The sequence below is a fragment of the Xyrauchen texanus genome, chromosome 16 (assembly GCF_025860055.1).
Source record: "Xyrauchen texanus isolate HMW12.3.18 chromosome 16, RBS_HiC_50CHRs, whole genome shotgun sequence".
NCBI classification, from domain to species: Eukaryota; Metazoa; Chordata; class Actinopteri; order Cypriniformes; family Catostomidae; genus Xyrauchen; species Xyrauchen texanus.
Genome location: NC_068291.1, coordinates 44,576,843 through 44,589,830, shown reverse-complemented (window position 1 = coordinate 44,589,830; position 12,988 = coordinate 44,576,843). Strand labels below are relative to the sequence as shown.

The 12,988-nt window shown below is 41.2% G+C and overlaps 1 long non-coding RNA gene across 1 annotated transcript in view; it reads left to right on the top strand.

Moving 5' to 3' along the window:
* The window catches only part of LOC127656941 (uncharacterized), a 452,192-nt gene extending 439,426 nt beyond the window's left edge, over nt 1-12,766 (top strand). The window contains exon 4 of the long non-coding RNA XR_007972214.1: nt 12,641-12,766. This is a non-coding gene — a long non-coding RNA (uncharacterized LOC127656941). The remainder of the gene's footprint in view (nt 1-12,640) is intronic.
* The last annotated feature ends 222 nt before the right edge of the window (nt 12,767-12,988 follow it).

Genomic DNA, 12,988 nt, shown 5'->3' with positions numbered 1-12,988 from the left:
ACATACTAACATCAATTCAGTCAAATGTTTCCAAACGTTTCACTTGTGATTTATGTGTAAGTGGTGTGTGAGTATGTGTGAATGTTTGCGTGCGTGTCATTCTGTCTCACAACTGTCCAAACTGAGTCAGCGGCTAAATTTAGCATGAGATAAGAACTGTTTCACCACACTCACACACACACACACACACACACACACACACACACACACACACACACACACACACACACACACACACACACACACACACACACGCACGCGTGCACACACATACTCACATATACACACACACACACACACACACACACACACACACACACTCACACATACTCACATATACACACACACACACCTGCACGCACGCACACACACACACATATACACACTCACATATACACACATACATACATACATACATACACACACACACATACTCACATATACACACACACACACACACACACACGCACGTGCGCACACACACACACACACATATACACACATACACATATACACACATACATACATACATACATACATACATACTGCACACACACACACATACTCACATACATACATACATACATAATCACACACACACACACACACACACACACACACACACGCACACACTCGTGCACGCACATATAAGCACACACACACGCACGCGCGCACACACATACTCACATACATACATACATACTCACACACATACATACTCACACACTTGTGCACGCACATATAAGCACACACAAGCACACACACACACACAATGTCATAATTCCAGCAAGTTTATCAGCTCTGCGTGCAGACAGCCAATCAGCTGCTGAGATCCCACGAGTCAACACTTATCTGTCGCTCTCTCTCAAAACTGCCGTTTAAAGTAGCTAAAGTCTCCATTAGGGGAGTTTATCAGTAATAAACATAAAATCACAATGAAATAATTGTATGGTAATAACATGCCGTTAATATAAACAATACTGCATTAAAAGAAACACTGTGCAGTTTTCCTGTAGTCAGTTCTACAAATGTTCGAGGGAAACCAGCAGATCTCTGGAGGATTAGTCATTGTCTGAGCTGCTGATGTGTTTCTGTGAGGTCTGTGTCAGTGACGGACCAACCAACAGGAAATGTGTTTCTCAAACACATCCCCTTTCTATGGCAAACACACGTGTCTGTGCCACACATGCTTTCTGACGTGCTCATATCTGATGGGAAAATGGATGAAGTCATGTTTAACTCACATACACACTCAATGTATTGCACAACTTCACTTTTTCATCTTTAAAACGGGCTGATCGAAAAACAGTGTGCAAGCATGTCAATATGCAAGTCTATGATTGGCTACTGTAGGTCTGTCACGATTCATCATTTTATCACTCCACAAGAGGGTAAGCGTGCGTCTCCTCCTCCGTCACTGCATGTCATTAACACACACACACACACACACCAATGGCGGCAGAGCTGCATGCAAGGTGCTAGTCTGCCATTGGGAGCAACTTGGGGTTCAGTGTCTTACCCAAGGACACTTCGGCATGTGGAGTCACGTGGGCCAGGAATCGAACCACCAACCCTGCGATTAGTGGCCGACCCGCTCTACCACCTGAGCCACATATGCGTTTAACTACGTGCTGTTTTGCGATAAATCATAAAAATGACAAAATATTTGATATCGGATGAAACTAGAGACTCTTTTGACTCAAATGATTTTTTTCTCTTCCCATTTTGGAATGTCCAATTCCCAATGCGCTCCAAGTCCTCGTGGTGGCACCGTTTCTCGCCTAAATCCGGGTGGTGGAGGACGAGTGTCAGTCGCCGCCGCTTCTGAGACCGTCAACCCGCGCATCTCATCACGTGACTCGTTGTGCATGACACCGTGGAGACTCACAGCATGTGGAGGCTCATGCTACTCTCCACGATCCACACAAAACTCACCACACGCCCCATTGAGAGAACCACTAATCACCACCACGAGGAGGTTACCCCATGTGACTCTACCCTCCCTAGCAACCGGGACAATTTAGTTACCCCATGTGACTCTACCCTCCCTAGCAACCGGGACAATTTGGTTACCCCATGTGACTCTACCCTCCCTAGCAACCGGGCCAATTTGGTTGCCCCATGTGACTCTACCCTCCCTAGCAACAGGGCCAAATTGGTTGCCCCATGTGACTCTACCCTCCCTAGCAACCGGGCCAATTTGGTAACCCCATGTGACTCTACCCTCCCTAGCAACAGGGCCAATTTGGTTGCCCCATGTGACTCTACCCTCCCTAGCAACAGGGCCAATTTGGTTGCCCCATGTGACTCTACCCTCCCTAGCAACCGGGCCAATTTGGTAACCCCATGTGACTCTACCCTCCCTAGCAACCGGGCCAATTTGGTAACCCCATGTGACTCTACCCTCCCTAGCAACCGGGCCAGTTAGGCTACCCCATGTGACTCTACCCTCCCTAGCAACAGGGCCAATTTGGTTGCCCCATGTGACTCTACCCTCCCTAGCAACCGGGCCAATTTGGTAACCCCATGTGACTCTACCCTCCCTAGCAACCGGGCCAATTTGGTAACCCCATGTGACTCTACCCTCCCTAGCAACCGGGCCAATTTGGTAACCCCATGTGACTCTACCCTCCCTAGCAACCGGGCCAATTTGGTAACCCCATGTGACTCTACCCTCCCTAGCAACCGGGCCAATTTGGTAACCCCATGTGACTCTACCCTCCCTAGCATATCGGGACACTGGCGGCTTCAGTTCTCACCAATGGAAAAGAGCGAAGGGGCGTCGTCCATCTTTTTTTACAGTCTATGGTTTGAACGGTCAGTACAAGTCTATGGGATTTTTCTTAATTCTTCAAAACAGTCTGAAGTTCAAACTTTAGTTTAGTTTAGTGGATGTAGCTTGAGAGTTTAAGGAGGAGTAACAATTGATCCTTTTGTTCTTGGTTTGGGTATTTTGGAAAAACCCTAATCAAAGTCTGTAGAATAACAGTGTATTGGCTTTGTCAAACCAACATAAATATGTTGATTTAGCCATCGAGAAGTAAAGTCTTGAAACATTTTACTAACACAAGTAACACTCTATTAGTCAGTCGATTCTAGTCATACAGCTCTTCTGTATCTTGGGCCCCCAGGGGCCTCACAGAGCTGTCGAGAGTGAACAGTGATGTATCTGTCAGCAGCAGCTCTTATCACCGCCCCTGCAGGTCATTCATCTGCGCTTGACGTGCTGCAGACACTCGGATGGCGAGAGTAATGCTGGCATTAATGCTGCGAGCGTCTGTGCTGGCTGCAGGATCTGTATTGCAGCATGCAACCGCAGATCAACACCAGCACTAAAGGATCTAAACTTGAGTGAAACAGCTTTAGAGAGACGTCTCCTCTCATTCACTGACTCAATGTCAAAGTGAACATTTTTACAGAGTGCGATGATGCCTCACTTAGCAGCGTAAATCTAGCAAACTTTATGTATTTTAATTTGACAGTTACATTTACATTTATGCATTTGGCAGACGCTTTTATCCAAAGTGACTTACAGTGCACTTATTACAGGGACAATTCCTTCTGAGACCAATGTATTATACAGTGCACTTATTACAGGGACAATCCCCCCGGAGCAACCTGGAGTTAAGTGTCTTACTCAAGGACACAATGGTGGTGACTGTGGGGATCAAACCAGCGACCTTCTGAGTACCAATGTATTATACAGAGCACTTATTACAGGGACAATCCCCCCGGAGCAACCTGGAGTTAAGTGTCTTACTAAAGGACACAATGGTGGTGACTGTGGGGATCAAACCAGCGACCTTCTGATTACCAGATTAGCAGTTATGTGCTTAGACCACTACACCACCACCACTCCATTTTCTTTTATAACTTAACCCTTTAGGCTCTAAAGAGGTTTCAGTGGCATACCCAAAATGAAGGGCTTATAACTCGACAAAAAAGAAACAAACAAGGAGGGTCGAGTGTTTGGTTTCACTGTAAAGACAATTTTTCAAAAATTTTAATGATATATATTGTGATATAATCTGATACTCTCAGAATGTATCACAATATTAACTTTTTAACTTTTTAAAAATTAACTGTTTCTCTGATTTGACATTATATATCTCTGGGTGTAAATAAGGTGTCATTATGCTGATAAACTGATTTTGTTTTGTTCTCAATCATGTCGACTGTATCTGAGAAAATATTGTGATGATACGACAAAGCGATCAAAAGTTACAACATTACAAATATAATTGATCATAGTGTCCAAAAACATCTCCAAACAAATAAAAGATAATAATTGTACATAAGAACTAATTACACATGCAAACACAACAATGACTAAAGGTTTGCATAGCATGCAGACATGATTTTAGTCATGAGATTTCACAGAATGAGTTTCATTCTGTGTCATTTGAGTCATCAGTGAGTCTGTGTCGTGTATTTGGCGCCATCTCCTGGTGGTCATATGTAACATTGTGCTTCATGTGGATTATCTAATGATCTATACATCTGATTATCTTGTGTGTGGACTCGATTGAAAGATAATCACAGACTCTACATAATGATATGTGAGATTTTATGTTCCGTTTATATTTTCTGACATTATAAGTGAAAATGCGGCATATAAGCAACACTAGCATGATTGTCAAAGACATATATTTAGTGTTTACTCACTATATTTTTGTCTGTGAGTAAAACAAATAGGCTTGTTGTATTTTACTCTTTGAGAGCTTTCCAAATACTTAACACTTCTGATTTATCTGCAAATTTCAAAGCACTTGTTCAGTTTTGGTCATAATCTTTACATGCATTGGATAGTAGAGCTTCTAAACTTTCAAGACTGTAGTTGGTCAAGACTGTAGTTGGTCAAGACTGTAGTTGGTCAAGACTGTATTTAGTCAAGACTGTATTTAGTCAAGACTGTAGTTGGTCAAGACTGTAGTTGGTCAAGACTGTAGTTAACGCTACATGAATCAATCGTTGAGTCTTTCAGTCAAGTTTGCCGTTCTGAATCAAATGTTAACCGACAATTAGAAAACCAAATGTAACGAGGCCATGTGCCAACAACAGTTAACCAACTTGAGCGGAATAATTGCTAAGAAGTAAAGAAATGAACCAAGATAGCAGTGTGAGGACGAAAGAGAAAATAAGTATTAGAGCCAAAGAAAGACAGAAAGAGAAAGATGGAGAGATGCCAACAGCCTGCAGTGTTTTACCTTCACTGATACTCAAGACGCTATTACACAATCAATGCAACAGACGTCCATAAGCAGCAGCGCACACTACAGGAGGAGCATACTGATGCACACTAATCTCACGAGATGTCATCAACACTTCACCAGCTGCCAAACATTTCATAACAACACACAACTAATGATACCGTGATTTCCAGAAATCATGATCCAGACTTAAACTTTCAAATATGAATTACATTGCCTGTGTAATGTCTTCTGAATTCCCCCAGATGAACGTTTTATTGCTCAAAGTTCATATTGAGATCTCTGACGTTTAGAGACACATGTGACATTACTGTGACACAAGAAGCAGGTTTGCCCTGCATTTATTCTCATTGCTGTCTAAGAGAACTAACTGGGATATTACAGAGATCTCATTTGCCATTTTTGCTACTTAGGGGGAAGACAATTGCACGTCGGACACCCAGTCATGTTAGGACACGTGTCTACATGTCTGAGATCTCATTTCCCTCCAAACAGACAATCAAATAGACTTTAAAGCTCACACCAACCATCACCAAGACCTCATTACTCACAATGAATCAGTGCAATGCCACCCTTCCATATACAGAAGACAACACCAGCCTTATCTTACAACACCAAACTTTTAAAGATTAGGTTAGGCTTTAAAGACGGACCTACCATGAGCTCTGGGGTTGTTAATCAATGTTTTATGCTTCTGTTGAAGCCATCTGAACTATAGATGGTTAACCGAATAAACAGCACTAGCAATTTGTTCGACTAATACAATCAGGTAAAAACGAAACGAAAGGTTCTGCCGCCCACAATTTTTCACGCTGAAATGTAAAAGCTCACCATCTCCCTCCATATAGGCTTAATTTATTCCACTAGTAAGCAAGTACTAGATCATCTTCCATCACAAACTGTCGATCTGAAATGTAGGTGGCGCTCTAACGCATTAGACGTTTGTATTTGATGACTTACAAATGTCATATTTCACTTTGTGACTCTTTTGAAAATCTTTTGAACTGCGTCTGAGACCGTCAATCCGCGCATCTTATCACGTGGCTTGTTGAGGGCGTTACCATGGAGACGTAGCGCGTGTGGAGGCTTCACGCTATTCTCCACGGCATCCGCGCACAACTCGCCACTTTTTTTTTCAATCTGCTTTTACCTATTGACTATTGATGATCATACACAAAGGGGAGGATCTCAGCTTTCTAATGACCCCTAGATTGAGCTTGTAGTCCACTCAGAGGACGAGATATTCAATGAAATAATGAGGGTGTTGCTTGAACTGAACATTAGACTGAATGTCTATGGACGAGCACATCTGTGAGGGGTAAAATGTGTTAGAGCGCCCCCTATAGTTCACATCTGTGAGGGGTATAATGTGTTAGAGCGCCCCCTATAGTTCACATCTGTGAGGGGTATAATGTGTTAGAGCGCCCCCTACAGTTCACATCTGTGAGGGGTATAATGTGTTAGAGCCCCCTATAGTTCACATCTGTGAGGGGTATAATGTGTTAGAGCGCCCCCTACAGTTCACATCTGTGAGGGGTATAATGTGTTAGAGCGCCCCCTACACTTTACATCTGTGAGGGGTATAATGTGTTAGAGCGCCCCCTACAGTTCACATCTGTGAGGGGTATAATGTGTTAGAGCGCCACCTACAGTTCACATCTGTGAGGGGTATAATGTGTTAGAGCGCCACCTACAGTTCACATCTGTGAGGGGTAAAATGTGTTAGCGCGCCCCCTACAGTTCACATCTGTGAGGGGTATAATGTGTTAGAGCGCCCCCTACAGTTCACATCTGTGAGGGGTATAATGTGTTAGAGCGCCCCCTACAGATCACATCTGTGTATTGTGATGGAACGTGACAGTGTAACGATTATTTTTCTAGTGTTTGCTGCCATCTAGTGGAGTAAAATGAGACTTCTCAAAGTGAGGTCGAGTGAACAGAACCAGAATGACATGTTTACAAAGTTAGGACACCAACAAAAACGTTGTTTATCATAATATTATAAACACATACAATATTATTTATGAATCTAACAAGTCTTTTTTTTATGTTTGTATGTTAATTTTGCCATTAGCCCACAGTATGTGAACTGTGAGCTTTTAAACTTGAGTGTGGCAGCCCAAAAATGCACCACAGTATTATGCAAATAAGTAACAATATGATATGATATCTACTAATGGGAGTAAAGAAGCTCGCATGAGCCTTGTCAGAATATTAATAACTACTAATGGCCAACAGTGGAGCAAGTTGGCGACCCACAGCGATTTAATCGTGTGTATTTCGCTTTACACACAAACTCCACTCTGCAGTGTTATGGATACACAAAGGAGGAAAAGAGCGCAGTAAACAGGAACCTCAAGCCGGGGTGGGCGAGTGACAGAAATAGAGAGAGCAGGGTTGCCCCAGTTGACTCGAGTCTTGGGGGCAGAACGAGAGGTCAAACAACTGCACAGTCAGGAAACAGTCCGGCCAAAACAAACAAGGCACACAGAAAACACTGAAGCTATGTTGAATGTTGAAGTCTCGACTGCTCAACAATGTCCGCCAAACCTGCTGCTGGTGGACTTGATTACGACCCAATGTATAAAAAAACAAACATTTTAATTAGACTTTTACCCAATTGGGCAAAGAAGAATTGCATGGAGTCATAAACAGTGTTAATAAGCAACCATGTCCCAACTCATAATCCAACTGCTTTTGCTTTAGTACCCATATTTAACATTGACAAACCAACACGGTACCCAACCCTGAGACCTGTATTTAATGTAGTCGAAGTAGTATTTTCTTTCCCTATGCTTAGTTACAGTATGTTCAGGGTTTTCAAAGATGAGGGCATGTCAAACAATCAGTCCATGTTGGCATCTAATTTGTCAAGCTTCTAACAAGTGACGTGAATTCACCCAAAATGAACTTTAAACGCCAAATAAAAGTTGCGTTTGATTAAGCGCAAGGTCTTAAATGACAACAACAAAAGAAGTTGGTAACATTTTCTATTCTTACCTATTATTGTTTTTCAAATATGACCTTTCATGTAGTGTGTTATGGAGCTGTTTGTTAAGGTAAAAAATTTGGCAATGTCTCAAAAATCAAAGTGCAGGACAAATGGAGTAATTGACTCCCAAAGAAAGAACCAATTCTGAACACCTGAAATGAGTCGTTAGTAATTCCAGACTTACTTCCTGTCCTAACCCAAGTAATTTGGTAACAATAAACCCCGCCTCTGGTCTTCACTGGCTGCTCACGAACAGCTTTGACCCGCCCACAAACACTACACTAAGCGGTAGACCAATCACAACAGACTGGGACATCTGACCAATCAGAGCAGAGTATGCTCTCTGAAAGGCGGAGTTTAGAATGAGTTCTTTAGAACGGACCAATCAGAGCAGAGTATGCTCTCTGAAAAGGCGGAGTTTAGAATGAATCCTTTAGAACGGACCAATCAGAGCAGAGTATGCTCTCTGTAAGGCAGAGTTTAGAATGAATGCTTATTACTTGACCTTGGATGCATGTAAATCTATTGTTTGAGACCTTAGGCATGCTTAAAAACCATAATAGGTGCTCTTTAAAAGTGAATAATTATGTTGGCTCTGTTATTCTACAGAGATGGTTTATGGCCAGTTCACACTCTGGTGTTTTTTTTCCCCTTTGAAGATGATGTCTGACAAGGAAGAGGTTGCGGATGAAGCCATTTCAGACAAGGCTTTGTCAAGCCAACAATGCAAACAACAAGACAAACTTTCCCCATCTAGTTCGATTTATTTTTCAATCCTAAATGCACGGTTATTTACATTGAATGCATCTAAATGCACGAGCCATTTTGTGCATTCAGACCCATCAGTTGAGTACCACCGGATTACAATATCATTTCATTTGAATGTAGCGGTTTGTGAGGAGACTTGTGGGTTGTTGCGTTACTGGACAAGACTCACCGTCATGTGTTCCTGATAGAACTGATCTCCGATCAGCTGGAGTTTTTGCCCGATGAGGGTTTCGACGCTCTGCGCAGGAGGATCCATTGCCTGCAGGTTCCCCCGTAGCAAGACGTCTGCACGTTGAGAGTGGGTGGGCGGAGCTAAAAGTAGCAATCCTGCGTTACCTATTCAGAGAAACAGTAATAAATGTGTGACTCGAATCAAACACAATCGGGTTCCTCGTGGGTCACATACAGAATAAATTGAGCAAACTTCAGATTTTATGATATGACATCACTGAGATCTTGGATAAAAGTGAAAAGCAGACTGTTTGCGTCATCAACGGTCTTTGTCACACTGTATGATATACATCGACATCAACGACTCTGGTCACGATTTGTAGCGTGAAGGGCCAATTTTTCCCTACGACGAACACTTCAATAATCGTACAATGTTTGCCCAGTTTGAAGCTACTTAAAAACTATCATAAAAGTTGAGGATGAACTTAGCTTGTAGCTTTGATTGTACACATCCGTGATATACAGATTAAGTTGTTTAAAATACAAGTTTATATACGTCTCTATATCATTCTCCTATCACAACAACAACTGAAAGCAACCAGGACTGAACAGGTTGTGTTCACGCTTTAGCATGATTGTATCTTATCATCTAACTACACAGTTGTGGGTTGCATTTACCAGATTAAACTGATGTTTATTTCAGATATCAAAAAATGTCTTCTACCCTTTGGCTATGTGGGCTATGGAGTGGTGGTGAAGTAGTGGGCTAAAGCACAGAACTGGTAAGCAGAAGGTTGCTGGTTCGATCCCCACAGTCACCACCATTGTGTCCTTGAGTAAGACACTTAACTCCAGGTTGCTCCGGGGGGATTGTCCCTGTAATAAGTGCTCTGTAAGTCACTTTGGATAAAAAGTGTCAGCCAAATGCATAAATGTAAATGAGGGCATAAGCGTTAAAAAGCAAACAGGATAAAAATAAAAGCATGAGGGAAAAACTCTCTGCGGTCTGGCTGCTAAAAGCGATGAGTCATGAAGGCCTGACGATTTCAAGTTTGAGAGACAAGTGACGCAACATCAAAAACGAAACGCTTTCTGAAGATACGCCACTAACAGCAGATCAGCGGATTGCCCATGTGGTATAGAAGTAAAAATCCTGTTAACTTTCTCCATAGAGAAACTTATTTTCGACAATAATATACAGTGTAAACATTTAAAGACAGATCTATCATGAAATCTGAGGTTGTAAAGTGTTGATATGCTTCAGTAAAAGCATTCAACACAATTCAGTGTTAAAATGTAGATGCGTTAAATTACCTGCATTTATGTACAAATGTATCTTAAAATCTGGTTTAATTTTACAACAATGAACAAACACAACCTATGTACAAATTCAATTATTGTACTTGTACATATATAATACATCGTTCAAATATAATACATCGTTCAAACTTTCATAGAGTAGGTTGTAAAAAGTAAGTGAACCCCTAGGCTCATGACATCAACAAAAGCCATTTAGTGTCAGGAATTGGCAAAACTGGCATCCAACTAATGAAACGAGATTGTAGGTGTGGGTTAAATCTACTTTGACTTATAAAAAGCACTCAAACATTTTCAGTTTCCTATTCACAAGAAGCTGACGTGGACCATGCCTCACAAACAAGAGATCTTAGAAACCTACGATCAATAATTGTAGCATTGCATAAAGCTGGAAAGGGTTACAAAGTTACCTTGAAGAATTTAGATATTTAGATATAAAATGGAGATGATTTATTACTATAGGTACTCTCACTAGAAGTGTCCGTTAGATATTCATCTGTCCACAGTGAGACAAACTGTCTATAAATGGAGATGATTTAGTACTATAGGTACTCTCACTAGAAGTGGCCGTTAGATATTCATCTGTCCACAGGTAGACAAACTGTCTATAAATGGAGATGATTTAGTACTATAGGTACTCTCACTAGAAGTGTCCGTTAGATATTCATCTGTCCACAGTGAGACAAACTGTCTATAAATGGAGATGATTTAGTACTATAGGTACTCTCACTAGAAGTGTCCGTTAGATATTCATCTGTCCACAGTGAGACAAACTGTCTATAAATGGAGATGATTTAGTACTATAGGTACTCTCACTAGAAGTGGCCGTTAGATATTCATCTGTCCGCAGTTAGACAAACTGTCTATAAATGGAGGTGATTTTGTACTATAGGTACTCTCACTAGAAGTGGCCGTTAGATATTCATCTGTCCACAGTTAGACAAACTGTCTATAAATGGAGATGATTTAGTACTATAGGTACTCTCACTAGAAGTGTCCGTTAGATATTCATCTGTCCACAGTGAGACAAACTGTCTATAAATGGAGATGATTTAGTACTATAGGTACTCTCACTAGAAGTGGCCGTTAGATATTCATCTGTCCACAGGTAGACAAACTGTCTATAAATGGAGATGATTTAGTACTATAGGTACTCTCACTAGAAGTGGCCGTTAGATATTCATCTGTGCACAGTTAGACAAACTGTCTATAAATGGAGATGATTTAGTACTATAGGTACTCTCTCTAGAAGTGTCCGTTAGATATTCATCTGTCCACAGTGAGACAAACTGTCTATAAATGGAGATGGTTTAGTACTATAGGTACTCTCTCTAGAAGTGTCCGTTAGATATTCATCTGTCCGCAGTTAGACAAACTGTCTATAAATGGAGATGATTTAGTACTATAGGTACTCTCACTAGAAGTGGCCGTTAGATATTCATCTGTCCACAGTGAGACAAACTGTCTATAAATGGAGATGATTTAGTACTATAGGTACTCTCTCTAGAAGTGGCCGTTAGATATTCATCTGTGCACAGTTAGACAAACTGTCTATAAATGGAGATGATTTAGTACTATAGGTACTCTCTCTAGAAGTGTCCGTTAGATATTCATCTGTCCACAGTGAGACAAACTGTCTATAAATGGAGATGGTTTAGTACTGTAGGTACTCTCACTAGAAGTGTCCGTTAGATATTCATCTGTCCGCAGTTAGACAAACTGTCTATAAATGGAGATGATTTAGTACTATAGGTACTCTCACTAGAAGTGGCCGTTAGATATTCATCTGTGCACAGTTAGACAAACTGTCTATAAATGGAGATGATTTAGTACTATAGGTACTCTCACTAGAAGTGGCCGTTAGATATTCATCTGTGCACAGTGAGACAAACTGTCTATAAATGGAGATGGTTTAGTACTGTAGGTACTCTCTCTAGAAGTGTCCGTTAGATATTCATCTGTCCACAGTGAGACAAACTGTCTATAAATGGAGATGGTTTAGTACTGTAGGTACTCTCTCTAGAAGTGTCCGTTAGATATTCATCTGTCCGCAGTTAGACAAACTGTCTATAAATGGAGATGATTTAGTACTATAGGTACTCTCACTAGAAGTGGCCGTTAGATATTCATCTGTCCACAGGTAGACAAACTGTCTATAAATGGAGGTGATTTAGTACTATAGGTACTCTCACTAGAAGTGGCCGTTAGATATTCATCTGTCCACAGTGAGACAAACTGTCTATAAATGGAGATGATTTAGTACTATATGTACTCTCTCTAGAAGTGTCCGTTAGATATTCATCTGTCCACAGTTAGACAAACTGTCTATAAATGGAGATGATTTAGTACTATAGGTACTCTCTCTAGAAGTGGCCGTTAGATATTCATCTGTCGACAGTGAGACAAACTGTCTATAAATGGAGATGATGTAGTACTATAGGTACTCTCTCTAGAAGTGGCCGTTAGATATTCATCTGTCCACAGTTAGACAAACTGTCTATAAATGGAGATGATTTAGTACTATAGGTAC